Consider the following 27,022-nt stretch of genomic DNA (forward strand, 5'->3'; position numbering starts at 1 on the left):
AACAACAAGGAGTCCGATGGCACCTTAAAGATTAACAGATTTATTTGGGCATAAGCTTTTGTGGGTAAAAAACCCACTTCTTCTTCACCCATTTAGTTTTTTACCCACGAAAGCTTATGCCCAAATAAATCTGTTAGTCTTTAAGGTGCCACCGGACTCCTCATTGCACTTCTGAACTGTCGATGATTTTATGAAATTGTATTATGAAATTACTGTGATATGGGGAAACCATGAGTTAGCAGGATTGTGTCATGTCTCTGCTGGGCCAGGACAATGGTGAATGATCAGTACTCGATAATGGTCTATTCAAAGAAAAATACCTTGGGACAGTGGGTTTGATCCAGCTGGGAGAAGACACTTCTCTTGTTGAAGGAAGATGGGGTTTGGAAGCAATGGAAAGTTACCAGGAGGCAGAACAAAAGAAGCAGGTGACATCAGGAAGAGTCTGTTATGGGAATCACAGTGCAGAACTGGGAGAGAGAGTCATTTTGCACCAGATTAATATGATGGAGGCTGCTGCAGGAGCAGAGTAGGCAATGAGGCAGAGGACCCTGCCTGCCTGCCTGACAGAACACAGATGATCCCTCAATGCCCCCCCAGAAGGATGAGCTAGTGCGGGGCATTGCATTTACAATGGCTTATTGTTTTGTATGAACTATAGTCTCTTTTGCTTTACATGATTAAGGAAAAAAGAGCATAAAGATGTTAAACTGGACAAAGTGCACATATGTTGACTGCTTTATAACTGCTGAGTGTGCCTGAGAGAGCTAAAATGTAACCAGAAGCTTCATGTCTTTGAGGTGGAGTTTGGAGAAAGAGGTGTGTTTAGGTACTGGGGAGTCTGAAGGGTCAACGCTGCACCTAGAACGGTTAGGCCACTAGACACTGGGTTCCATACCTAGTTGGAGGTGCCAGACAGAAGGTCTGTACCCTGAGAGTGTGCTACAACGTACCCCAACACTGGGTCAGTGGCTGGAATCTGTTCATGATCCAGAAGTTTAGCACACCCCAGGGGATATAGAACACAGGCTTGAATTCCCCTCACAGCAGTCTTAGCGGGTAGCTGCAAGGGAGCACTCATGAGGATCTGTGACGTGTATTCCCAATTCATTAGATCCCATAACAGGAGAAATAAATGAGAAAAACATGAAGGGACATAAGGGAGGGGAAGGAAAAGAAGAATACCGTGGCCCCAACTGACAGGTTTTTTAAGTCTGCTTTTTGCCAGCCTCCCTGGGCAAAGCAAGACAAACCAAGAGGTTCCAGCTCCCCAGGCAATTCCCCAGCACGAATGAATCTGATGATTATCTAGACCTTCCATGAGAGCTCCTATGCTCTTGAATACCCTGCTCCTGGCACTCAGAGCAAGGGCCATTCCAAAGAGAAAGGGAGTGGGGCTAGTTGCCACAGCATCAGCCAATTTCCAGCTCCTGGAATGGTCCCTGCAGTCTGCTCTGTTTTATGCTGGTGACCTGGGCAGTTCCTTGCCAGCCTGTGATCAGGAGAACATAAAAATGGCTTTAAATGCCACATTTCCCCTCTCTCTGGCCCTCTTCTGTGTTCAGCTCAACCTGAACAGACAATCTGGCCTTTTATATTGTAGGAAACTGCAGGTGCTTCAAGTATCAGAGAAACAAAGCTAAGAAGTGACATACTGGTTCAGTTTAATTTTACGGTCCTGTTCCAGTCGTTCCTACGTACACAAGTAGTCCCCTTGGAGTCAAAGGTAGTTTGCATGTGAGTAAAGTTACAGGATCGTGTCCTTTAATATATGATACAAATAGAACTTGGAAAGTACCGTATGTCTGAGGACTAATCTCTGCATTCAGTTACTCTAATCTAACATTTTGGAATTACTCTTGATATACACCAGTACTTTGGCTCCATGTCAGCAGAGAATTGCCATATTCAGTGACACTCCTGAATCCTATCCATCTCTGTATAAAGAATTCCTATTTTGCCACTTGGAAGAATACATTGATTCAGGATATTTGGGGTTATTTAATTTTCCCAAAATTGGACAATAAGCTGTTGGGTTTTCAGTTATGAGTATATTTTGGATCATTGGAGATGTTTATTACAACATCATTGATGTGTGTAGCTGAAGTCCATACTTACATAAAATTGACATAATAAAAGATGAAAACCATTGAAGGGGCCAATTACGTGTGACTCTGAAAATCATTAACATTAACTAACGGGTTTATTGACTTGTAAAATGACTTGAATCGGGTGGTAATGGCAAATTTGATAGGATGTTGCATGAGAAATGCCATTTTGTAATTCAATCTGCAACTTGTTTATTTGGTGTCAAATATTAGATTTTAGTATTAACAATGTACACATGAATTTACAATACAAACTTCTTTAGTGAAGTGACAAAACACCACTACAGTGCACATTACTGCCCATCTCCCCGCAGACTATTGAGAAGGGAGTTGGACTATGGGTTAAGAGTGATTTGGTAGGTACCAATGGACTGTCCCTTACATACTATTTTGTGTTTAAAATGTACAGTATCATAGAGCAGGAGCCTCTGGATTATTAGTTTACAAGTACATATAAATAAAAATAATTAAATAATTCCTCCTGTTGCCAAGGCCACTTCTCCAACTACAGTCTAGAAAATATATATCTTTTTTAAATTAATAAAATAATGTATTTAGACCCTAATCCTCCCAACATATACAGATTTAACTCAATGCAAGCAAACAATCCCAATTACGTTACAAACACAAATGTTTGCAGGACTGGGGCCTTAAATGTGGATGCAAGACTTCAAAAAGCTGGACAAGAAAAAAAAAACCTCACAGGAAAAGGGTTTGTTTCATGTTTGAATTGAATAACAATTAGAGATTGTCAAATAGCAGGCTCAAATAGAATTATTTAATCAAAGCTTATTGATCAGAGATTAATACAGGAAGAATAGATCCATCACCACTCTTAGTGTAAGGTAAAGAGCTGGCCTCTGTGGATATGTCTACACTGCAATTAGACACCTGTGGCTGGCCTGTGCCAGCTGTCACAGGCTAGTGGGACTCAGGCTAAGGGGCTATTTACTTGCAGTGTAGACGTTCAGGTTTGTGTTGCAGCCCAAACTCTGGAATCCTTACAGGTCCCAGAGCCAGGGCTCCAGCCCAAGCCCAAACACCTTTGTCACAATTAAACAGCACCTTAGTTCAAGCTCCACTAGCCTGAGACAGCTGGCACAGGCCAGTTGTGGGTGTCTAATTGCAGCGTAGAGACACCTTGTGTCTCTCTCCTTTATAACTGGTGGGCTGTGGGCAGTCTGCACTCCCAACCTAACTTCCCAAGCCTCTGTCCTTGTATAGGGTGTTAGATAAAGAAACTTTTTGGAGAGAAAAGTACTTTCCCATGATTAATTTACCATGTGTACTGTTTTCCTAATTAATGAGGGAATTTCTTCTATGTCCTCAGTTTACCTGATTGATGAGCAAAAGGGAATCTCTAAACCAGTCATTATTAACAGTTGTGACAACCGACAGTTCTTAATGAATTAAAAACAGTTTTCAATGGGTCATTATTTCATCCGTTGCAGAGCCCATCTTCAATATCAAGCATCCCTCATCAATTACCCAGTATACCTTTTCAATCACTTAGTTTTGTTTATAACATACTTTTGTAGACACTTTTTGTTAATTTGAAGGGTCTTTTCCCCCGAAGATCTAGATTCCAACAGACCTGGAGATGGTGAGGATAATTAGATACAGTCCAACATTCAATCCCATTAAATTCCTGAATACAAGTCACATACAGGTTAAGAACCTACACTTTAGGCCTTAGAATACAGACACACTCTTGCTAACATTGAGAAGATTCTGAGAGAATAGTTAATAGGCCAATTAATTTAATATAGAAGGAAAAGATGACTAAAAAGGTTAATATTTACAAACATGATAGATTTCCTGTCTTTTGCCTCCTAGCCAGGCGAGAAACACCATGGCAACAGCTCCTCTCTTATGGGATTTTGGCACTTATACTTCTGGTTCCAGAGCCCAAGATATAAAAAGAAAAGTTATGCACATTTTAAAATATGAAATGTTTGTAGTCCAGGTCCTGTGCACAATTTGGCTACGGGTTGTGCCAATTCTTAAGTATGAGTGGTTTTCTGCAGCAGCCATTCTCTGAGGATGGGCTTTTCAAAAGTGCTCAGTGTTGGTCCAACTCTGCTCCCCCTGAAATCCTACGAAGTGGGTATTCACCCACAAAAGCTCATGCTCCCAAACGTCTGTTAGTCTATAAGGTGCCACAAGACTCTTTGCTGCTTTTACAGATCCAGACTAACACGGCTACCCCTCTGATACTTGAAATCAATGGAACTATCTAAGGATTCTCTGTTGCTCTGGCCTGTTCCTAGTATAAAATTAATGATCCTGACATTTAGCTGGTGTGTGGATCTCAGTACGAGGAATACAGGTTGAACAGAAAGGCTATAATGTTCATCAATAATTTTATTATGAGTTTCAAATTGACTGTACTTCATGAAAAATATGGAGGCCCTTCAGTGGCCAAAATAATCTCTTATTTTAGGGTTTTATACTGCTGCCCATCACTGTAATATCTGAGCATGTGCCAGATAACTCTGAAACTGTGAAGGTACTGTCTTAAAGGTTAAGATGCATAGCTCTACATTCCCCACACTAGGGGAGCTGGCAGGTGGAAAATGCACCCCTACGGGTGGTGCAACACACACACACACAGCCTCTGCTTGCCTGGAAATTCCAGCCTGTTGGTGCTCATTTTATTTATTATTTGTACTGAAGTAGCACCTCAGAGACACAGTCATGGACCAGGACCCCATTGAGCTAGGTGCCGTTCAGACGTAGAACAAAGAGAAAATCTCTGTCCCAGAGAATTCACAGTCTGAGAAACCATCTTGGGGTGAGGTGGCTCAGACAAATCCTTATTCTTTTACAGATCACATTTTGAGATGTATGAACTTGGCTTCTTGATTGTTATATGACTTATAACAGATGTGACTGTTCAAATACATCCAATTACCTAAAGTAGTATGACAAGGAAAACAAATAAAATAGCAAAAAGCTGTGAGCCACTATTAATACATGCTACATATTAGGCATTTCATCAGGCAGTGGTGAGCTGTAAACAAATAGATGTATGGATTCAGATTCATAAATTCCAAGGCCAGAAGGGACTATTGTGATAATCAAGTCTGAGCTCCTGTTTAACAAAGGCCATAAAATTTCCCTAAAATACATCCTAGAACAGATCTTTTAGAAAAAAAACCTCCATCTTGATTTAAAAAATTGTTAGTGATGGAGAATCCACCACGACTCTTTAGTACATTGTTCCAATGGTTAATTACTCTCACCATTAAGAATTTAAACCCTATCAGTTTAATCCATCCAACTACATACCTTATATTAATCTTAAAAAATGATAGGGCTTCAAGTCCGAAGACTTTCCAAAATTGTTTCAGTAATTCCTTAATTTTTATAGCATTTGAACATTTATAAAAAATATATAGTCATAAAATATCATTAAGTTCAATGTAAAACTAAAATAATAAATTAAACATACCAGAAAACCAAAGCATTGTAGTGAGTAGGTTCAACGTTTAAATAATTGGATTTATAGTTGTTTGATATGCAAATAAATGAGTAGGTACCCCTATGCAATTCTACATTTCAGTCCTTAAAAATATTGATTGTCTCCTTAATCCAAAATTTAGCCATTAGGCAACAAAATAATCATATAGTTTTGATATCTTATAAGCCTACTGGTTGTCACAGTCAAGCAAAATCAATCAAAAAAAGGCCACATTTAAATTTAAAAAAATTTCTTGAGATTTTAAATCCTTTCTATTCAACTTAGGTATTCACTGTGTAAGTTCATTGGAATCGCACACTGAAAAAAGACAGTCATCTCAATGAAAACAACCCTCGGAAACTCCTAATCCTTATTTCATGCACAACAAAACAACCTAAAAGGTCTGTTTCATTCCTGTCCCCCAAACACACACAGCTAAGACAATATGGGCTAAAGTTTTCAGACTACTGCACTAGAATTTAGCCATGCAACTCCAATTTCACATTAATGAAAGCAGTGCTAATCTTGTGGCAGCACACTAAAATCACATCTCCAGTGCATTTATAGAGCAAGTGGCTCTTATAAACATACTTTCATTTTCAAATGTGTTTGCTACAGAGCAAAGCAAAGATAACAGTAGTGCTTGTTATTGCCTTCCCAAAGCTCATCATTGTGGTGATGTGTGAATTTCCATCTCCCTGTCATTGTAGGGTGTGCTTCTCTGTCCTCTGGTTTCAACCTTTGATTTCTCATTGCTTTTCTTATTGCCTAAGCTGGCTAAATTGTTTGTTCACCTTTAAGTTAGAGATGGAGCAAAACCAGAACTTCAAACATCTTTCAATTTGGGAGTGAGACTGGAAGTTGGATCCAAGTTCCTGAATCCAAACCTGTGGATTGTAGTTCCATATGGGTCATATCAATATCTGAAAGAAGTCTTGCTTCTCATTTCTAATGGTTCCAAGATTGATTCTGTTAGTTTTTAAGTACCTCAGAATACATTTTATCAGGCCCTGCCAACTTGAATACATCTAATTTATGTAAATATTCTTTAACTTATTCTTTCACTAGTCAGGCTTCTGTTCTTTCCCCTTTTTACCACAACAGGCTCTCAAGATATTTTTGACATTACCTGCTTCAGGCATAAATGCCCCCAAACAACCTCTTGTGATCTGGCATTTCACTCTGGTTGGAACTAGAAAACACCAGAGTACATAATCTTAAATGGGAGTGGAGAACAGGGATACCCATAGTTAAGCTTATTTTAAATAAGGTTTGGTCCGATTGGGGGCAAAATTTATAGTTGTCTCTTATTCATGAGTACTGGTTCTCATCCTTTGGAACAATGGGCCAGATCTTCAGATATGACTGAGGCGTACAACGCATACGTCGGATATGCATGTGTGTGTGTGTGTAGGTGCGTATGTGGCATGAGATTCACCTTTGCACTCTCCCAGCCCCACATGTCCTAAATGCAGTCCCAATCCCCAGTCAGAAATTACATGGTCAGTAAACAGCTTCAAGGCACCAAAACCAGAGCTGGCGATCGGCAGCGGTTAGGGGCAACCAAGCCTTATCCACTTTTCTCCAACTGTTTCTCCTTTATGGGAGATGGGTTAATATTGATACCTTTATGCTGTCTCTATACTGTAGGAAGATTCCCACTTAGATTTGGGTTAACCCTCTCCCTCCCCCAGGGCAAAGTTTATGGCCAGGATCCTTGAGCACAATGGCACAAAACTGCTGCAGCATAACATGCCTAATGGATAAATTATTATAAATGGTTATTCAATGCTAGTTCTTGAAATGCTCACATAAAACAATGACAGACTATTTCATTTGTGTGTAATACTTTATTGGGTTTGCTTATAGCAGTTACAGAAGACAATTTTTTTAAAAAAACTCATAGCTATGAGTGGAGAGAACTTCTGGCACCTACCCAGACAGGTCACCATGAGCTGGATAATGTGACAATCTGTTATCATTAGCTCAGTTGGAAAGGTTCTGAAGACACAAGAGAGAATTAAATGACCTGGAAAACTCAGTCTATGGAAAAGTCTATTGTACTCATCTCTGTTATTTCCATCTCTACGCATCACTGGGATGGTGGAACAGCATGATTTGTAGTGGTGAAAAATATAAAAGGTCATTTTTCAGTTTTCCTTTTAGCCAGAACAAACCATTGGAGGTTTGCTAATCTTCCCCACAGAATGTCTCGTTCTCTGAAGAGTCTTCCATGCACTTAATATGTTAATCTTTGAAAAATCATCACATTTGGAAGAAAGTGAAGAGCTCTCTATTTAAATAGCTAGCAAATGGTGTTTCTATTTCTGTCCTTCAGTGTTATGACTACCAGTATTTCCAGCTGTCTAAAATAGTAATGTACAGTAAAATACATTACATATCTAAGTTTAGAAACTGTTTTTTGCTAAATATTGTGATTATTTTCCTTTGCATTTTTAAGGCAAGGGAAGTTTCAAAACAAGAGCATTCTCCTATTGAACCTAACTACTGTCCCCCGCCGTTTGCAGCAGCTAATATAGATGGAGGCTATTAAAAAGGACTGACATACAGTATTCTCAAATATACCTTGATGGCCACTGAAGTCTTCTTTTTGTGGGTTTTTTTACACAGGTAATAATTTTGTTGTTTTGTCTGGGCAATTGGTTTGACATGAAGGGACAGTCTCTGATGTGCCCCAGCTAACACTGGTGCTATGCACAGATAGATGTGACAGTTCCAACTTTAAGAGGAGTCCCCAGCATGAGGAGGAGCCTCATGTGGAGTAAAACCACAGCAGCAGCTCCTAAGTTAAGCACCCTGAGTCCCCAATATACATAGCAGGAGAAAGGAGGCAAGGCAAGGGCATCCTTATGCCTCAGTGATCCCTGGCTGAAGGGAATGACTTTTGGAGGCCACGGGCAGGCAGTATAAAGTAGAGGAGCCCTGAGTCTGCTATACTTCATATTGATTAATGGGGTCAATGCAGAGCAAATGAGGATCAGGGAGTCAAAAAAGGTGGTTAAAAGCTTTCCTTACAGACCCACTGCTTGGCACAGGTCAGGATCTAGCCTGAAAACCTGCGATGTAGTTTTCCCTCACATCAGTGGAGGCAGAAGCAATGTGTTTTTTTGCCTCACTGGCAAAAACAACACAACAAAATAATCCCTTTATTTAAGTGGCAAATTGGACATTTATGTTTCCTCCTGAGTAGAGCTAAAAGCCATAGCCAAATCTTGCTCCATCACGCGTAACCAAAAAATGAAGTCAATGTGGTACACGGGGTGTCAGGATAGACTCCGGACTCTATTCTCTATATTATTACATAAGAAAGGAGGCATAGTAGTGCAAACCCAAAATACTGTACCTAGAGCTGGGCAACCCAAACCACGGAATCCAAACACACACCCAATTCTGAAGCTGGTCTGATCCAGATACTCATTCATCTAGTTTGTATTGTTATAATGGGCAGAAATCCTAGATCCAAACACTCTCAAACTTTCAAGGAAGTTTAGAGATAAGATCTGTAGCTAAATGTATGGACACAGTGAATTTAAAATACTGCACAATATTATTGGTGAGCAGCAGTTGTTTTCCATTTCATTTTTTGTGTTGGTATCAAATTCCTCTTACCAGCTATAGTATATTGCACTTTGCATTAATATTTAAGAGACGGAGAGAGCTTTTCACTTTGTAGATCATGGGAATCCTGCCATGGGTGTAAATCTATAAAAATATACTGATCCTGGTAACTCTCCAACAATATACATTCTTTTTGAGAGGGCTAAGTTAGCGATGGCTGCACCACCTGCCATCAAAATGTCTGCTTCCCAGGATCTCAGGCTGGCACTCCTTTTAATATATAGATTATCCTTCAATAAATCCCCTCCTGATAGTAGGGCTAGTATGCAGAATGCAGCTTCAAGTTAAACTGTCCATCTTTCAGCTGAAAGCTTTTAGTGGTTGCAACAACAGATCAGGTGCAAGAAAATGAATGAAATTGTATGGTATTTAAAGTGACACTGTGAATCTACTCTTGGTGGGTTCATCAGTTCTAATTCAGTTATGTCTGTTTGGAGTGCACCATCTGTCTCATTTATTTCAATAGCTTTCTATTCTTCCAATGTAATTCTCAATTAGTTGGGTAGGCAGGTAAAACATCTGACATTACAACAGTGAACTATGCACTTCCAAATCTGTTTGCATAGGCATGTGTTACACTTTAACAAGCTCCTTATCCCCAACCTGGAACTATGGTTTATTAATAGGTCAGCATAAAGGTTCTTCTCAAAAATTAATTAGAGGCATTTTGAACTACATGAACATAATTCATTCTGCTGGTGAATGATGAACTACCCCAGTTAGCAGGTAACCATAGACATTTTCTCTTTCATTCCATTTCCATCTGCTGATGCTTCCTCAATAAATGTAAATTGGATATCCATCATCCATCTGGATAATGAGCATCAGATTCAAACGTCTCTTATCTACAGCTGTTGTACTGCATTGCTTTGCATTGAATTAGGCTGTTAGCAAGCACCATGCATTTGACCTGTTCATTAATGCAGTATATTGTATTTACTTGAACATGTATGAAAAATCACCAGAACTTAATTTCAGTATGCCAGAGGTTTGTTCTTGTATATATTAAACACACATATACATACACAAATATACACACACAAGTATATAATATATGAAAATAAACACACAGTTCCAGTGGGCTTAGGTGAAATTTCATAAATGATATGGGCCTGAACCAAAGTGCTTTACCTGAACATTTCCCTGTGGGCAAGGTACAATCTGAATCCGAACTCTGCAGCTGATTCCCATCATCTCAATAATAGAATGAATGAAAAGCCCAGGTCCAACCACATTCAGACTCTTGGAAAGTTGAGAAGCCAATATGAACTTGGTGTCTCAGGGCTGTCTCTAATATTCTTCAGTAACTGTATTTAATAATCAGTTGCTATTTAACATGTAATTGCAGTCTTATTAAATTTGAACAAATAGCTGTTTAATGAACAGTTAGATGTCTGTTACAACAATTAAAATGTAACCAATACATTTCCAATAAGTAAGTGGTATTAATTTCTATATACCAATTGCCTATTCTTACCATAACAAGTCTAAACCTGCCATAGGATCCAAAGTTCCCAATGAAGTGAATGAGAATTTTTTTTAATGCATATTTCCCGGGCAGGCACGATCAACTTGTTCAGTCTAAATTTACCTCATTTAACTTAACTGTTCTATGCATTGCTCCCTCTGACCATTGGATTTCTGATGGCAATAGTCTCAGTGACTGGCTTCAGTTTGGCAAGTACATGAATGCTTCGGTTCAGCACACTAACACATTTGAAATAAACTTGGTTTAAACATCCACTATACCTGAAGTCAGCTATCAGCTGTATGGACAGTGCCCTCAAAGGGAATGATCTCAGCAGATAGTCCTTGTATGAGTGAAAATTGATGAAGGCAAGGTGTTGAGTTGAGTCAAAAATTAGTCCTTTCAGATAATCTGTTGAACAGAAAAAAATATATTATGTTATATTTGGAGCTTTCCATCATCTAATCTCTCTTTTCATATGGAGATTGTCAGCTTTGTTATTTGACTTTCCACTATGACATTATTCCTGATATGTTGTGAGAGACAGCTGCTATAGCTACCTATGTGAACTAAGACATCTCCTTCTTTCTTGTTTCACAATGGGTATATTATCACACCCGTGTGACAGTGCTTTGTTTTATACCAGCAAAAGAGCAAGGCTGCTTCTTTACATTAGAAACAAGGGAGCAGTCTTCTTCCTCTTTTTAACTTCTTTCTCTTTTAATATAATAGGACTGGGAATAGGACTGGGGAAAATATGTTTGTACTAAATAACCTGCTATGATAACACAGCCTCTAGCTATTGGATCAGACTACCTGTAACAGGAGAAGTAATCAGTTAATGTTAATTTTACTCTGGGGGTCGGTAAGATCCAGGTGGCATCTCCCCTCCCCATTGCCACCCTGTAGCCTTGGGAGGGAAATACAGAGACGAGCTAGAAGAAACAGAAGCAGACAAAGCAAGGAACTTTTTTTACTTTTGACATTCCAATGAAAACTGTAGGATGTTCTGACTCTCTCTGTGCTGATGGGCCATGTGCTCTAATCCTCCACCTTCCTAGTAATAGGATGAAATTTAATAGTGAAAAGTGCAAAGTCATGCATTTAGGGAGTAATAACAAGAATTTTAGTTATAAATTGGGGACACATCAGTTGGAAGTAACAGAGGAGGAGAAGTACCTCAGAGTATTGGTTGATCACGGGATGACTATGAGCCACCAATGTGATATGGCCGTTAAAAAAGCTAATGCGGTTTTAGGATGCATCAGGCGAGGTATTTCCAGCAAAGATAAGGAGTGTTAGTACCATTATACAAGGTACTGGTGAGACCTCATCTGGAATACTGTGTGCAGTTCTGGTCTCCCATGTTTAAGAAAGATGAATTCAAACTGGAACAGGTACAGAGAAGGGCTACTAGGGTGATCCGAGGAATGGAAAACTTGTCTTCTCAAAGGAGACTCAAAGAGCTTGGCTTGTTTAGCCTAACCAAAAGAAGGTTGAGGGGGGGATATGATTGCTCTTTATAAATATATCAGAGGGATAAATATTAGGGAGGGAGAGGAATTATTTAAGCTTAGTACCAATGTGGACACAAGAACAAATGGATATAAACTGGACACTAGGAAGTTTAGACTTGAAATTAGACAAAGGTTTCTAACCATTAGAGGAGTGAAATTCTGGAACAGCCTTCCAAGGGGAGTAGTGGGAGCAAAAGACATATCTAGCTTTAAGACTAAGCTTGATAAGTTTATGGAGGGGATGGTGTGAAGGGATAGCCTAATTTTGGCAATGAATTTGGCAACTGATCTTTGATTATCAGCAGGTAAGTATGCCCAGTGGTCTGTGATGGGAAGTTAGATGGGGTGGGATCTGAGTTACTACAGAGAATTCTTTCCTGGGTGCTGGCTGGTGAGTCTTGCCCACATGCTCAGGGTTTAACCGATCACTATATTTGGGGTCGGGAAGGAATTTTCCTCCAGGGCAGATTGGCAGAGGCCCTGGAGGTTTTTCACCTTCCTCTGCAGCATGGGTCACGGGTCACTTGCTGGAGGATTCTCTGCAGCTTGAGGTCTTCAAACCACAATTTGAGGACTTCAATAACTCAGACATAGGTTAGGGGTTTGTTACAGGAGTGGGTGGGTGAGATTCTGTGGCCTGCATTGTGCAGGAGGTCAGACTAGATGATCATAATGGTCCCTTCTGACCTTAAAGTCTATGAGTCTATGATCTCTTCACCTCGGCTTCACTCTACAGCTGCCTCTCCTTACACTCTTCTCCCCCTGCTCTGCTTTTCCCTTCCATTTAGCTCCTGACCACCTAACTACCCCCTGTCCTCCCAAAAAACGTGGAACTAACATGACATTTGCCACCATGTGTTAGATTCCTGCCCCTATCCTATGTCTGGCTTGTCTATTTAGACAGTACACTCTGTCACTGCCTGGTAGTGCCTGCTAAATGCAGCCCCACATTTAGCTGGCCCAAAGGCCCTGTCAAAATACATATGTTAAATAATAATACTCAGATATTATACGTTGGATATTTGGGTGTATTTTTTGAGAGCTGTATTCCTCTGTTCTTTTCCTAAAGTAGCTTTGGCCTTTTTTGGTGACTCCTTGCAGATAATATACAAGTACAACAGCTGCTGATTATTTTGGTTTCAAATACCTGGTTTAGGATACCCTACTCTAACCACATACCCTTGTGGCTTCATGTAAGCTCCCTGGCCTAGGAAGAACCAATGCCACATCAATGAGTGTGAGACCCTTAGCTCAGGCCACAAGAAACTTAAGCACAATACCATAACAAAGGAGTTTCTCTGCCTCACATAGGCTACAGTTCCCAAAAGCTTTTACCTCTCTCACCCCTTGCCCTGTCCCATGGAGTCCCCACAGGAGGCTTTCTGCTCCTTGGAGTTCTCATTCTCCAGGCCAGCTGTCCAGGAGTCTTCTAGTAACTAGAATAATTCGTCTGTTCAAGGACCTGCTACAGAAGGCTATTTACTCCCTGTAGTTCCCTAGCTTAGCTGAGCACTTGCTGGCCTTTATAAGGACCAGCTGCTCTGACCCTTAGCCCCACAGCTTTAGCTGGGAGGCACATGGAATTGAGCCCATCTCTTAAAGGGGGCACTTTGTTGTGGGGAGAAGGATATGCTATTATCAGCACAGACACAGAAATCCTTTTGGAATAGTGCCAGATTACTTATCTGCCTTGAAAAACAAAAATCTGCCTAGTGTAATTTTTTATCTTGTCTTCTTACCCTATTATATGTCTACACACGTACACACACAAACACACATGCACTTTAATCTTGCTTCATTTTTAGTAACTGCCTTAGAAGAGATGGAACACGTGTTTTTGTTCCTTAATGAGCCACAAACTTCTTTTCAGAAATAAACTTTTGTTGAAAAATTAAAACAAAAACAAGCAAGCATAAAAGAGTAACCTTCAGCTCTGGCCTGAATGTCATCATCACTGGACACATTAATGGAAGAAGCCCACAGTTTGTAAAAAGTTGTCAGAAGATAGAAACATCTGCTGATCACCGACGTCTGCAGAAAGTGTTCTATACAGTAGGTCTCGGTAATTAGAACGAAACAATAAATCATGCTTTTCACTTTCACAGCCTAGTAATCCAAGGGTTGCAAAACATTTCACAAACATTTGTTAATACAGCCTCTCAACAGCTCAGCTGCAGACTCTACACTTCTCTTCTTTCCCCAGCCACAAGACTACTGGTGTTGTGGCGGGAACAGGGAACTGAGGGGGGAAGGAGGTGGGGGAGCAGAGATCCACAGACAGGCTATATGGCAAGAGTCTTGCTCTGCACTGCTGGGCAGTCTCTCATGGCAGCATGCAAGCCTAGTATCCATGTTGACTTGGCTCACCACTTGCAGCTTTACTCTGTGACTCTCCGGGGAGGGTGGGGAGAAGGTGTCACAGAGTGCTACATGACAGTTAATGCAGCTGCACGTCTCTTTATCATAGCCTGTGATTTATCTCTGGGACAGTCTGGAGGTAGGATACTTCTTAGTGCAGTTTCTGCCCTCCCACACAAACACTCCTGCCCCTGACACTTTTTCTTCACTACCTTGTGATCACACGCCTATTTGACAAAGTGGGAAAGGCAGCCTCAAGGAGGATGGCGGAAACTCACCTAGCTACTCCATCCCTCCACAGGAACCCACTAACATTGTCTCTGTGGATTCACTCCTCTCCACGTCGCGCACCAGCTGGGAAGATATAGGTTGTGGGGACACAACTCTCACAGTATCTAGATGCCTTTTAATTTCCCACAGTGGAGAGTGCTTTAGCCACTGGACTATGGGACTTGCCTCTTGAAGCTGTGTCAGTGTGTGTAAATAATCAAATAGTCATTGGGCCAAAGAGATTGAAACTGTGGGAGATCCAAGTTCATGTCCATGTGCTAATGATTAATTATTTGTACTCAGCAGAGCTGCTTCAACTGGAGAGATTGGGACAGCCTCCCCACTGTATACCCCATAGACAAGTGGCTAGGGCAGAACTCCCTTACAATATAGTGGGAGTTCAAATCCCTTCTCCACATTAGGTGAGGGGAGCAATTGAACCTCGATGTCCCACATCCCAGCTGAATGTCCTAACTAGAGGGCTAAAGCTTAACAGGGAGGATCCCCCTCTTGCCATTTTGTGAATCTGGCACTTGAAAATGCCCAGAAACAAAATGCATCTGGTCAAATGAAATGTTTTGTTAGGCCCCAAAATTGAGTTTTTCAATTCAACATATTTTTTTCAGAATTTGCAAGTCTGATTGAACCTAAATCAAATTTTATTTTTGGTTTTTCAGAACTGACAGTGAAGTGAAAAAAATCAGTTATTTGCATAGGTCTAGTTACACTTGCTTAAAATATTTTAGCATCCTATCTACTGATATCAAAAGTCTAGGAAAAATGCAGTAATCCTTTGAGGGAAGTCTGGGACTGTAAGTGGAGTTCATGGCAAACATAAACATGCTGCTGAATTCAATGTCTACTGAAATGTTTTCGTAATAAATGCCTAGTAAAATAATCAGTAGGTGGGGTGGGGCGGGGGGTGGGGTGGAGGGAGGCTATTCTGATCCAAAAAACCGAGTACACCTTTGAATAAGGGTGCTTTGATAGCAATGTGCCCTAGCCACTACGTTTGGATCTGGATTCACAGTTCCCCAAAGTTTGGGTTTAGATTCCTGGGTGTGGTTCCGAGCCACTTCTATTCTCAAGACAGCCATTTTAACCAGTAACAGAAAAAATATCAAGATAGACATCTATAGACAGTAAGTATATTAAACGCTCATCAAGGTTCTGAATGTGCTCAGTTCTTCATCATGCTGCAATATAAATTCTGTATCAAGGCTCCCTGAATATTGTGTCACACGAGTGCTGCATTTAGTAGCAAACTGTTAATTTTGTGGTAGCCCAAGTGGAAAATGTGTCATAGAGAACAGTTATCACTGAATTAGATATTAATATGAACAACACAATCAGTACTAGAATTGTTAATTCAATAAACTCTGGTGGTTTTTGCATTTTTTTCTCTCTCCATAGATCACAGAGATGTGCAGCAAACTGGAAATTTCACAAGTCAGGTGCTGCAGTCTGGTTGCCAAATTTACGGTCAGTGTGCTGCAAAAGCAATAGTTCTTCCTTTCTTCCTAGCTTCTAGGATAGGGCAAAGGGTTCCAATGACCCCTCCAATCACACTGCCTAATGGTTGGTAACTTGCCCCTCACCTCCTTCAGCGTGGTTTGACAGGAAGAGGTGGAGGCATCCTTTAATTTATTATTTCTTTTCACCATGTGCTCCAAATATCATATTTTTATGATCAATTATTAAGTATTATTATTATTTATTGGCTGCTCTAGAGCACTTTTCACCAGTAGATCTCAAAGCACTTTACAAAGGAGGTCTGTACCGTTATCCTCATTTGTCCACATGGGAAAACTGAGTCACAGAGAGATGAAGTGAGTTACCCAGAAGACCAATAGCACAGCTTAATGGAGGTGAAGTTTTTAATGAGCCTCTCCCTCAACCTGTATGATCCAGTGACCTGTGCAAGAGTTTGGTAGAGCAAAGGGACAGATTTTGGCAGGGCAAATTCTGCAGTGGGAGCTAATTCCCAGAGTTATCTCTGCAGCTGCAGACACACAGATTCTAATTTGAATATATTAAGAATAAATTCTAATTAATTACATAAAATTTAATAAATAAGCCTCAATGCTTGAATCTTAATCACATGATGTGGAGAAGGTTACAGGTGACGCGTTTTTTGGCTACTGTTGTCTGCTTCTCTGGGGTCAGCACAGTAGCCTCTGGATAACAAGCAATATAACACTGTACGCATGGTTTGGGATTTCGATCCTCTAAATCACAAGCTAACAAACACAACCTTGTTACCACATCTAGTCACACGTTTTTCTGTGCATCCTGTATCTTGTCAAAATCTTATCTCCCCTAAGCCCACTGTCAGGGAACCAATCTCACTCTCTAACACAATAAAGAAGGGAGAGGGGAAAATCATGAGAGAGAAAGTTGGCTAGAGCTGCTATTACAGACTTCACTCCCACTGGATCTTAAAACTCTGTGACAGGGACGTGCTGCTGCACCTTTCTACTGAGAGAGCTGCCACTCCCGCCACCGCTGCTGCTGCCGCTGTCAGTAAAATAACACCTCCTGAAAACCAGTGTGGTGTCATTGCTGGTTGCCAAAAGCTAATAATCATCTTGTGACAAACTCCTCTGAGGTAGGCTCCTGTTATAGCTGTTTCCTTCGATTTAGCTTAATTGAGGCAAGTACTTGTTTTCAACTCATGTTAATGGAATGTGGAGTTTTTTGTTTTGTTTTTTTTAAGACAGAGACGAGTTTTCGCAGATGTGTGTCTCTTTGCAGTGGGAAAGTTAGGGATGTGATTAATGCAGTTTTTTTGATTCATCGGGTACCAAATAACATGGATCTGTATCCAACGGAAGCTGAATATGCATCCTGTTTACCAGGAGGCCTGGAGAATAGCCACAATCTAACGAACTGAGGCTAAATGCTAGTTCAGCTGTGTTGGCTCTGCTCAATTTTACTTACTTCAGTGTTTCCAGAGTGCACAGCTAAATAACAATGTAATAAATTCCGACTGTGCATTCCATTTGAAATGCTCAAAGTGCTTTACAAATATCAATGCAGTAAGTGTCAAAATTGAGACACCCAAAGTTAGACCACGCCTTTGAAAATGTGGTGATTTCCCAAAGCCAGGCAGTGAGTAACCGTCAGAAACAGTAGTAGAACTCAGGTCTCCTCCTTCCTTAATAAGCAACTACAAGAAAAGAGATGTAGAAATAAGAACCTCAGCAGTCACAGCCCTTCTTACTAATAGAGAACAAAGCGTAACCACAGCATCTTATAATCAGAATCAAGGATACTGGAGTGCAGGATCGCAATCAGTGCAAAGTGATAAATGTTGTGTTTATAAATGGTGTCCATTGTGCTTCTGTTATTCCACTCAGAGCAATCTCCCATCAAGAAGCCAGGGCCGGCCGGGAAGTGGGGGGGCAAGTGGGGCAATTTGCCCCAGGCCCCCCATGAGAATATAGTATTCTATCGTACTGCAGCTTTTTTTAATGGACGGGGCCCCTGAAATTGCTTTGCCCTAGGACCCCTGAATCCTCTGGGCGGCCCTGCGTCAAGCAGCTGGAACGGAACATTAAACAGTGAACTGGCACCTAGATGCCACGGTGATGAGCACATTAACTACAGATGGATTCAATCAGAGAGCAGGCAGGCACAGTATCCGTGGCATTTAAAGATGATCAGTACAGTACAGTACAGTTCTTTCTCTTAGTGAGAGGAGGACTGCCATGGAAGACATGTGCTTAGGATGTTTTAAGTGCACCAAAATCCTTTGTGGAATATAGCAGTTTCCCTAAAGTTGTGTTATAATTGTGATAGAGCAAAATTTCACTATGGATAACATCCAAGGAGCAAAGCTATTAAAGTATTAATACAAAATACATTCTATTAAAAACCTTCCTGGTAGCTACATATGCATGTGTATTCACACACATTGCCAAACGGAAATATTGAGCTGGAGAACCCACCTCTAGTTTGCATACTATAGTTTTAATTTCTTTTGAGCTTGTTCTACAGTAAGTAGAGACCTAGCCAGTCTTACCTTAAGATAATATCTTTTTGTCTAGCCTGAGTTTTCTCTGTGGCCAGGACAAGGCAGAAGTACTTTCTAGTGCACTGCATTTCAGACCATGTTTGAGGGATTGTGAGTATTGCTATTTACATCTTCACACAGCACCATCTAGCTTCCTGCCAAGGACTGCAGAACTGCCAATTAACAGTACGTTTCTGGTTTGTGTTTTGGTTTAAGATGTAAGGTAGAGAATGGTTATACTTAAAATGAAAGAAAAATGCATAAGAAAGAGAGAAGGAAGGCAAGAAACAGAGTGGAAAGATGGAGGTGGCTGATTGGACAAACCAAATGGAGTGGAACCAAGGTACCAGAAAGTTGGTCTCTAGGCTTGAAAAGAGCAGTTCAGGTTAGAACTGCATGCTGGCTAGATGTCTGCCCAGGCAAGGCTTTTGTAGGGGCTATCTGAGATGTCAAACTGGGCCTTATCATGGGAAGACTATGTTAATTGAATTTTATCACTGGAACTTAAATTTAAACCACTTTTTTAGGTTGAAAGCCTTCTATTTTTTCACAGTTACAAGTGACTCTTAGTTTCTTTGTTCTTTTTCTCTTCTCAGTGCTTTCCTAAAATTACAATCCTCATCTCCCATGATACAACTCTAGCATGGCAATAGTTAATACTGTTACTCTTCTGCTGAGCAGTAGCAGATGTTTGGGGCTGTGTGTGCTGGCTCCCCAGCGGAGGAGAAATCAGTGATGTACAGTCTGGGTATATTCTAAGTGTAACTTGCTTTACTTACATATACACCATTCCTGGAATGGAGGCAGTTACAAACAACATGCATGTAACCCCTTTCAGGAATCTCAGACCAACACCAATGTCCAGTTCCCTGAGCAGCAACTCTGCTTCAAGAATTGACTCTTGTCAAAAATGAAGGCAGAGGGCAAAGTTTCCTGCTGCTTGCATAGCTCCTTCTACACAGAACAGTGCATAACAAACAAGGACATACCATACGTCTTCCCAAGATTAAACATTTGCTCACACACTTAGATCTACACTACCATGATAAGTTGACCTAAGTTATGCTATTTCAGTTACACGAATAACGTAACTAAAGTCGATGTAGCTTAGGTCAACTTACTGCAGTGTCTACACCATGCTGTGTCGATGGGAGATGCTGTCCCGCCGACTTACCTTACTCTTCTTGGGGACCTGAAGTACCAGAGTCAAAAGGAGAGCACTCTGCCATCAACTTAGTGGGTCTTCACCAGACCCACTGCTAAATCAACACAGCTGCATCGATCACATGCCAATTTACCGATAAGCGTAGACATTGATAATGAACTATATTATATTATGGGTATTTATTTGATAATTGATCATTGATAATGCTTCTATCATCATATTGGTGCACATTCATAATAATAACAAATAATTAGCACTAAATCTTTCCCCAAACTTCAAATAAACATCAATGTCTTTTACGCCCTAAGAAAAAGCAAGATTAAACAGATGCATCTTGTACCATGTCCTGCAAGTCACCAAACTCTGACCCCAAGAAGTCATACATTCCAGAGCAAAGGGCCCTCCACTAAAAACACTCTGCTGCCCTCTCCCAGGAATTCAGTCCTGAGGACAGCAGGAACATTCCAAACAAGCACAACTGTTGGAATGGGATGTAGGCAGTTTCTGAAAATAGCTGGTTCCCAGTCCATTCAGGTTAACATTGTTAACAAACAAACAAACAAAAAAGATATACAGTCTGTGCTGTATCCTAACACTGCTTTAGATTTTGGCTTTCAGTGTAAGGTACATTGAAATCTAAATAATAGTCTGCCTGGAAACTTAAAAATCATCTTTCTTTTTTTTTCAGATAGGATACCACTTACGATAGGCTGACATTTCCCATAAATGAAGATTATCTTTTGAGTATCTGGGCTGCTAACACAGAGCAGTATATCATGTTTAACAATTAACATCAATATTTATAACACTTTTAAGTACAGCAAGTTGAATCACATTAAGAAATAGCAAAAAAAGCCACAGAAGATTCATTATGAGAGATGAACAGCAGCAGCAGGTCGTCTGCTTAAAATTCAGATTGCAGCCCTTTTGAAAGGAAATGCTGCTTTAACTAGCTTCTTGCTTTTAAACCAAAAGGCTCATGGTTCTTAAAATTTCATCCTGTTACTCTAGCCAGGCCAGTAAAATGTTCTTGTGGATTTTGGAAGGGGGGATATGGGGCACGGAAGACAATATGTTTATGTGATTCTTTCATTATTTTTCTATCTACTCTAACTGGTATTTCAAGTATTTAAGGATTGGGTTTTGAGTCCTTTCAAGACCTAAAAGTTTAGCTATACCAGCTACCAATGAAAATATTGTAGAATGTGAAGAGTATTAATTGCAAGAAGCTGGATTTAAATTAGTTGCAGCAGACTGGGTGCCTACAGTTAATATACAAATTTGCAAAACACTGATGAATCTCATGGTGGACAACTGACTCCTTGTCAAACTTTCTATGAGTTCAGCCAGCTTGAGATCAAACACATCTTCTTTATATGTAACTGTGTCTCGTGGTGATTTATTTTAAAATGCTTCACTTACACATACACACTATTACAAATATATTGCACATGGTGAGTACATTTCAATTTTTCTATGCATACAAACAATGACTTTATTACACCAGTTATATATGCACAAATCAAAAGCTGACAAGTGGAAACGATATGTATAAAAATGTGAAAGGAACTTGGCTTTATGATGAACACACATATGACTGTATTTGGCAGTAAGTTAGAATGTGCATGTAACTAGAACTCTACCAGAAGCTGATATCCCCCTACTTGAAAACTTGAAACAGCAGAGACCAGGAAAAAAGCTAACTGTCATTATTCAGTGACTCCTGCAGAGAACCCTCATACAAACCCTCAGATAAATATGAGTATCCTAGGAGGAGTTCCTGAGAGCCCTTACTACCCAACAGGTCCTTACTCCTGTGAGAAGTCCTATTGACTTCAAGGGTTTTAGAAACATCATTGAAGGTTAGTCAAGATCATCATACAGTGATAGCAGCCGTAGATAGTATGTAGATGTAGACAGCTAGAATAAGATACATTAGACTGCATTAGACCGCCCACAAGGACTATACCTGATGCAATGTAATTACTACAGCAACACACTGAATAAACCACTATCTAACTCAGGGGTAGACAACCTATGGCACGTGTGCCGAAGGTGGCATGCAAGCTGATTTTCAGTGGCACTCACACTGCCCAGCTCCTGCTTACATTGACCTAACTTTGCAGTGTAGACCAGGCCTTACTTTTGGGCAGTGGCTGAGCTCAGGTCCTACAAGACCTGTTAGCAGGAACGTGGTGCATATCTTTATTTAATAGACCAAAAAAATGCATCCTAGTGCTTATAGTAGCTCAGACAGCTCTGTGCAATCAGCATCAGTACTGTGCCAAGGACAAGACGCACACTTGAGGGACTCTCTGTGAAACCAGTAGAAAATAGGCCCTCTGACAGTTTATGGAATCAGATCTTTGTATCTGTGGCTGCAACAATAATTTGTAAATGTTAGATCAGGGGTAGGCAACCTATTGCACGCATGCTAAATGCGGCACACAAGCTGATTTTCAGTGGCACTGCCGAGTCCTAGCCACCGATCCAGGGGGCTCTGCATTTTAATTTAATTTTAAATGAATCTTCTTAAACATTTTAAAAACCTTATTTACTTTACATACAACAATAGTTTAGTTATATATTGTAGACTTAGAGAAAAAGATTGTCTAAAAACATTAAAATGTATTACTGGCACGCGAAACCTTAAATTAGAGTGAATAAATGAAGACTTGGTACACCACTTCTGAAAGGTTGCTAACCCCTGAAGTAATTAAATCACCACAGAGAAGAATGATTGAACAAGTCCATATTCATACTGAGATAACATTTTGCCCTGCTTTCCTCTATTTCAGAAGACATATTAACCATAGAGGTATTCTTTCTGTATGTCTATTTATTGTACTTTAATATTTAGATAGATAGATAGATAGATAGTCTGTTATAGAAAAAGTTAAATATTTGTGAAGTCAAATGAATTTCAAGTCAAATAACTTTCTAAAACAGAGAGAAATGGATTTTGATTTTTTAAATACATTCTAAATTTTCTGCTTAGATAATTCTATCTATCTGAGTACAACTCTTCCATTGGAATAGCATTACAGCCACGCAAGTTCTGCTCCTGGAAGGAATTTCAGACAGACCAGTACTATTATATGAATGAAAACAGGAGGTGTTGAAAATTACATGGTATAAAGCTACAACATTTTCTGTGACTTTTTAATTCATATATAGTTGCTTTTTCATTACCTCCTGTGCTTACATAAATAAAAGGAATTGGAACTGGGGTTCAGTATTAAATACTTCTTCAGAGTCCTAAGTTAAAAGGTGTCAGATTTAGCTTATACTTCCTGATTTGACCAAACCAGTTGTGACTTGAAGGAGTACCATGAGACAGGCTTGTTGTGATGTTACACCTATTTATCATCTCTCCATTCACTCTGCCAATGGTTAGATAAATCCTCTGAATTTACAACTCATCTCATTTCTTAGACTACAAGATAAAGGAAGCAGTAGAGCAGATTCAAGTGCTTTCTCATTTAAATATCAGTAAATCTGAGATATACAGCAAATATCTCACATCTAGGTTCAGGGCTGCATTAATTATTATTGATTATGTATGTCTCACAGTAGTATTCCAAGATTTCTTGCTTTGTACAAGCAACAATTGTCTTGATTTATTTTTAATGGAAACCAAATTGTTAATACAGTGGTATGGCTGTGACTTTAAACTGTGCTATGAAACGTAACTTTTGCATTCCTTGGCTTTATGCTTGAATATGCAGATTGACTAATATATTTTTTTAGTTTGTTTTTAAAATTATTAAATTTCTTTAGCTTTAAAAATAAATAAATAAATAAATAATGGCCAAAGTTCCATACACTTCAATGGGAAGAGAATTGGCTTGTAAAAGGATAAAATATAATATTCTGCTTTGCAACTGGAAAGTGTTGCCAATTCTCACCAATTTATCGCAAGTCTTATCATATTTACTGAAGAGACAGGTGGGTGAGGTAAAATCTTTTATTGGACTCTGTTGGTGAGAGAGAGAAGCTTTTGACATCTGAAGAAGAGCTCTGTATAGCTCGAAAGCTTGCCTCTCTCACCAACAGAAGGTGGTCCAATAAAAGATATTACCTCACCCACCTTTTCTCTCTAATATCCTGGGGCCCAGATGACTGCAACAATAATCCCTAGAACAATGGAAGATATTTACTGAAGTCTTTTAAAACTTTAGATCTTTGATCTTAGAATCTCAGCTTTTATTTTTTTTAAAGAGTAAGTTTCTGGTCCTCCAGGTTGCAGAGAAAAGGCTCAAAATGTAAACCAAATGTACCCTAAAGGCCCATAAAAGTCAAATAAAAATAATTCATTTTTTTAAAAAATGCATGAATTCTAAATCAATCTATTGATTTTGGGGGACTGATTTATGATCTTGGAATACTTACCTGATTTTGGAATTCTAATACTAGCAATAATAAATCACAGCAAATTAAGTTTCAGAACCAAGACAGGAACTCAATTTCCTCACCCTACTTATCAGTTCTCTTTCAGTATTGAAAAGTCGACTCCTGCCTCTGATTGGCCCATGATATCAGTCTCTATTGCCCACTTGTTAAATTTTCAAGCAAGCGCCTTCATATTGTCTCCCATGTTGCCCCTCATGCTTGGAAGGAGCTCCCCATGAACACCTACAAAGCTATTTCTGTTCTCCTTTAAATCTCTCTTTTTAAGTGATCACTACAAAAAACTTGCCAATGGTGTACTGGAACCACTGCCTATCATACTGACCAATATTGTCTCATTGTTTCTTTGTACTCATCCACCTACTGGTGTCTGTTGTATCTTGTATTATAATTAGATTGTAAGCTCTTTAGGGTCCTTTTGTTGTGTTTGTGTTTGTTGTGTTTGTTGTGTTTGTGTTTTGTTGTGTTTTTTCAGCACCTAGCACAATGCGGTTTTGGTCCTTGACTAGGGCTCAGAGGTGCTACGTTAATACAAAAAAAGAAATAGTAAGATATTTGTTCCACAATCAAAACCTAATCCCTTTGGCCACAGTACATCACTGCCATATCACTAAGCTCCTCTGTTGCACCATTAAACCCGCTGAAAATTTTGGCTAATAATGTTTGTGTCCAGTCTTTTCAGCTGTCAGTCTCAAACCATTTTACAAAAGTGAGTTACTGGAAAGGCATTGCTATCCCCATTTTATGGTTATCCCAAACAAAGGGATTTGATTATGCTATTTGTTGAGATCCTCTGTAGCCTAGTTAATAAAACATTGGGTATGTGTCATTTTAGATCAGGGTTTTGCTCATAGCTCTGCCACATACTTCCTATGTAACCTTTGACAAGTCACTCAAACTCTCTGTTCTTCGCTGATGTCAGGGAGATAACAGACCCGTGTACATTCCTTGGGACAAAGAAGTAACTTCGTTGGGGGGTGGCGATACAAGAGTTCCTGGAGTTTCTTTTCATTTTGGAGCCAGTTTGGAACATGGCAATTAAAGTATTTTCTGTCACCATGCTTTTGATCTGTGGGCTTCAATGGCAGAGAATGGCATGTATTTTCTAATAATGACAATTGCTTAAACTTTTCATTATTCCCACCCTTTCATTCAGCAGTGTTTACATCTATCTACTTTTCAAGTGTTGTGGTGTGATGTGATTACCTCTCTAAAGGAATACAAGAAACATTAGAACCTGCAAACATTTAAAAATAGAGACTTTTTAAAGTCTTTTTAATCTCAAAAAGTACTTGGCTCAATTTCATCACAGTTTTCATGGTGTGTTCTAGCTGTCAATGAGATGTAGCCTTATACATTTTTTAGAATATTTATAAGAAGGGTTTTTTTTCCATTACTGATTCATTAAAATCCAGCATAGGATGGAACCATGGTTACTATGGAGTTACTATATAAATCTACCACCTCTACATAGAAAGCCAAACAAACACACTTGCAGAATTCCAACTGGAACTCTGTTCTGATAGCTACAAAAATAGCTCTCTGCCATGTGAGTTAAATGAAGAACTCAGTTAAGTATTAGCTAGAGAAGGCCCCTTATTTTTATTTTTTTTCTAAGCATCTGCCAAACAATAGAGGGCAACATACTCCCACACACTGCTCTCACTGAAGGAAAGGATTTATCAGATGAACAAGTGAAGAAACTCCCACACAAATTATTAATAATTCTATTTAAGAAATTGATATTCATGATAGAAGGATCAGACACTAGAAAAAACTGCTAATAACTTTGTTGAATCCCTTTTTTTTTCTTCTTCAAATTTAGCAGGGACATAAATTTTCAAAGAAATTTATCTATGTGGAAAATGTGAACAGTTAGTAACAAATCATTTTGAGCCTAGAGGAAGACACAGAAACATTAAGATAAGCTCAACAATTCAAGGTGAAACCTTAATGATCTGTAACTCATAAGATTTGGTTAATTTTCTTCACTCTTTGCAAAAGCTTTGCCTTTGACAGTAAATCTGGCAATTTTTACGCCAAATGCATTTTCCAAGCCAAAGTGAAAGGGCTGCTATTATGGAGTTTTAGAATGTAAGCTAGTGAAACCTTAACTATAGAGCAGCTACTGCCTCTCCATACCAATAATGAAACCTTTTAACTATGACATCTATTCTTTGTATATTATATATTGTATATAAAGCAATCTTTCGAAAAGCCTTGAACCAGAACTGATTGCCAGATAACATAAGTGCACTATTTCCTTATTTGTACTATTCAAGCTGATGTGGAGTCAGCTAATGAAGTTGATTTCTAAAGCATTCTAATGTCCCTGACCATCTGTAAAAATAGACTAGAGCTCCTTCTTGGAATTTGTGCATTCAAATAAAATCTCTGCTAAAGAAAAGCCTGCGGACATTCTTATACACTGAGTGATGAGGTTAATACAATGTCGTGAAATTGGGACTTCTCTCCAAGAAAAACAGTCCAAAAGACAATTTCCCTCTACCCAAAAACAAAATAAATCGCTGAAACAAAATGTCATTTCAGTGCAGTTCTCAAGAATTCTAAGTCAAGAACAGCTGTGAAAATTGAAATGCAGGTGCTGA

General features: G+C 39.5%; 1 protein-coding gene across 1 annotated transcript in view; it reads right to left on the minus strand.

The window, feature by feature from the left end:
* Window positions 1-27,022, minus strand: part of CNTN5 (contactin 5) — a 1,047,172-nt gene that overhangs the window by 725,585 nt on the left and 294,565 nt on the right. Inside the window, exon 4 of the mRNA XM_045019421.1 lies at window positions 10,960-11,089. The gene's annotated coding sequence lies outside the window, so the exon portion shown is untranslated. The remainder of the gene's footprint in view (window positions 1-10,959; window positions 11,090-27,022) is intronic.

The sequence above is a fragment of the Mauremys mutica genome, chromosome 1 (assembly GCF_020497125.1).
Source record: "Mauremys mutica isolate MM-2020 ecotype Southern chromosome 1, ASM2049712v1, whole genome shotgun sequence".
Lineage (NCBI taxonomy): Eukaryota > Metazoa > Chordata > Testudines > Geoemydidae > Mauremys > Mauremys mutica.